Raw genomic sequence first — 3,424 nt, forward strand, 5'->3', positions numbered from 1 at the left:
TTTTTCGGAAAATTTCAAAGTTCATTATTAGTGCAAAATTTCAAAACCGCTCTTATTCCGTGGCACGTATTGAAAGAACCGTTTGGGGCCCAAAGCTCTCACTAGCACTGTCGGATCAAGCATTAAAGTACGCGTTTTTTGGCATAAAACATTGACTTAAAAAAGTTTTTTCGGAAAATGGCAATGTGCATAATGAGTACAAGTTTTCAAAATCGCTCTTACTCTACGACTCATATTTAAGGGACCGTTTGAGGCCTAAAACTTTCATTGGCACTGCCGGATAGCGCATGGAAACCTGCATTTTTTGGGTAAAACATTGACTTTTTGACAGACAAAAATTGCCAGTTTAAGTGCATTCTAGTGCAAATTTTTAAGACCGTTGTTATTCCTTGACGCATGTAGTAAATTTTGAAATTAATATACGACAAGTTAATAATATATCGATTAAAAATCTCAATTTTTTAAACATCAGTGGTAAATCAGAGTAGAGTTAGGTGAGGCTAGTAAAGTCAAGTGGGCGGTAACGACTGAGCAAAAGGAAGCACTCACAAGGCTCTGGATGGCATTAAACTGCTCGACGTTTGAACTCGTAAATTATCCCAAGCCTTTGATTTTTATTAAAACGAGGCCTGGGAAATATTCTTCGTTTATGGCGGCTCTAAAAGGCATTCCTGATGCAACCGCAACCGTGAAATTATTCTAGGCGAAACGGATACACGGGAAATTACCACGAAATGAATCAGGCGTATTGTGCTTGAGGGCGTTTGGTCTTATTTGCGCCTCTTGTTCACGTGAAACACCAAAAGCATCACTAAATATTGCACATTTCTTAGCATTTAGAGACTATTTAGAAACGCGAGTTACCAGGTAAAATTCTGCAGTTTTCCAGGCAGTGTAGGAAGAACGTTCCGCCGGCACGCCTTGGAAGTAAATAAATTTTAATTGCGTGAAGTAAAGACCGATTGAGTTTTCCTAAGTGAAATAAAAGCAGGCAAATCCTCCCATGTATGTACACCATAAAGCCAAATTCGAAACCATTCCTCTGGAGAAGTGCGAGAAGAAAAATATTTATCTTGACTGTGCGGTGGCATAAACAGGATCAGTCAACGGCTCGTCAATCGAAACCGAAAAAACCTTCTACAGTGATGTTTGTTTACAAATAGGGTGTTAAAACATATGAACCATCCGGGCCCTTTTCCCGCAGTTATCGCCGATCAGATGGGGCGTACCTGAACGTACTAAAACGTACTAAAACGTACTAAAACGCGCTAAAACGTATTAGACGGAAACCTTCCACTCGCCAACTTAACCCAGTTTTGCGTTCAGCCTGTAATTAAGTTTAGGCCGAAAACAAGTTGAGCAGGAATCGAAGGGAGAGATTCTGGGGAAAATCGCGAGATCTCCGACAGTTGGCGAGGAATTGCGAAAGAACATGGCAAAGATAATGGAAAATAATAAATAAAAGGCACGCACTCGGCTTACAGATGCTGCTCCAGAAAATCAAGACGTCAGGCTTTTCCTTAGTTTGATCGAATCTACGAGCGAAAGAAACAGCCGGAATTAGCTAGTTTCTCTTTTAGATGCCATCATCAATAAGACAGTGTTACTTTTTGTTGGGGGCGTGACAATAATATCAAAACCCTTAACTTACTAAGTGACAAATTAGGAAACAGTAGTCAATTCTCTGTACCGTGCAAAAACTAATAATTTTTCTTGCATGTATGCAATGTTTCCGGCCTAAAAGTGCCTCCTTAGGCCTTCCTGGGACACTTGACGTCAAGTCAGCTTAATGCTAAAATTGAATAAAGCCACGTCATAACGTTAGATAAAATGTGTCAAGCTTGTGACACAAAATATCACGAGATTAAGCCTCTAGGCGGGTTCCATTGCGTTAAAATTTCGCAAAGAGACTGGCTGGAATTGAGGCTTTGTAGCCTTTGAAAAGGCGTTATTGAGTGGGCCCGGTAACTAGAAAAAATGTGGCCGCCTGTCCCAAGCTATTTGACAGTTATTATTTGAGCCGCCATATTGAAATGTACTCAGTCCCAGATTGGTTGGAAATATGTTCTTCCATATTGCCTGTTTGCCAGCTTGAGCGTTTCTTTCCAGTGATTGTTACAGCGCTGTTTAGCAAATCTTGGAAAAATTCACAGACTGCCAACACTCCCCTAGACATAAAATCTATAATTTTAAAATTCTTCACACTTTAGCGAATTGTAACAATTTGACGAACGACATACGTTAAACATTAAATTTCCATCTCGCTCGGTGCACAAGTAATAGAAAGGGAAGGTCAATTATTGCGTCACTGCCTAAAAGCTTGGGACAGACTATAGGTGATTACGTAGATGTCAATGTACTTTGTGTTGAATTAATCAATTAGGCCGTCTCTCTTTGACATTAGTAAATTCGTATTAGTTGTCTCTTTCTCTTCATTTCTCTCTCTTTGATAGCAATAAACGTATATGTATATCAATTCTCTCTCTTCGCGGAAGTGAATTCAACTATCGCGGTGCAAAAATAATTCGAAGCATTTTTATAAATTAATCAAATTTATTCAATTGTTATTTAAAATTGCATCTTGATTCCTATTACGTATTTTAGAGGGTAATTTGAAGATGTTCAAAATTGAGAAATGCGCCATCTACCGGAGGCAAAAGAGACGATCAGAAAAGTACCTGGGTATAAAAAAGAAGCAAAAAATATGTGACGAAATTATTTCGAAAAGAAAAAGTAAATGCATCGGCCGGGAATCGAACCCGGATCGCCCGCGTGGCAGGCGAGCATTCTACCATTGAACCACCGATGCTTATGGAAATCGGATTGTATTACGCGTATTTCCACAGCCATTCCTTCCCTTTCACATACTGTGGTACAATAGTTTATTGAGTGGATGAAATCGGTCCATAATCCTTTAGTAATAAATAAATTTAAAATATATGTTAATATAGAATCATTGTGGCCTTGATGGTAAGTGCGGTAGTTAGCGAAAGTATAGTGAACTTTTTGAGGATTTATGGGTAGGAAATGGAGGAATGGGCACCAGCTTGGAGAAAGCTGGTACGAAGATCTCTAATCTATATAGCCAACAGAAATTTGAAAATTGGACAATGTGCCAAAGTCATTGGGGGCAAGCGGCCAACAATATTTTCCAGATAGTCACACTTCCGGTTATACCGGAAGTAGGAATCAACTTGCTTATTTTAAATGTAACACCCTATATATTATTACATTTTTTAATTCTACTCCAAATTCTAAATACAGTAAAGTCCGCTTATAATGAACCAGGTTATAGTGAACTTTCGGTTAAAACGAACTTTTTGCCTTTAATTGAAACGTCGTCCACAAAGACCAACGCTCAGCAACACCAATCCTGAGGAGTTGTTTATATTAGTGAGAGCGAGAGACAGGCAATGACTTGTTG

The 3,424-nt window shown here is 39.0% G+C and overlaps 1 protein-coding gene and 1 non-coding gene across 2 annotated transcripts in view; one reads left to right on the forward strand and one right to left on the reverse strand.

Moving 5' to 3' along the window:
* Positions 1-3,424, forward strand: part of LOC109544742 (tyrosine-protein kinase-like otk) — a gene marked incomplete in the record, with an annotated part of 43,039 nt that overhangs the window by 14,047 nt on the left and 25,568 nt on the right.
* Trnag-gcc lies at positions 2,739-2,809 on the reverse strand. Its single transcript has one exon. It is a non-coding gene; the product is annotated as a tRNA-Gly (tRNA).

Source organism: Dendroctonus ponderosae, unplaced genomic scaffold, assembly GCF_020466585.1.
Source record: "Dendroctonus ponderosae isolate FM_Combo_2020 unplaced genomic scaffold, Dpon_F_20191213v2 Dpon_F_20191213_8, whole genome shotgun sequence".
Classification (NCBI taxonomy): Eukaryota; Metazoa; Arthropoda; class Insecta; order Coleoptera; family Curculionidae; genus Dendroctonus; species Dendroctonus ponderosae.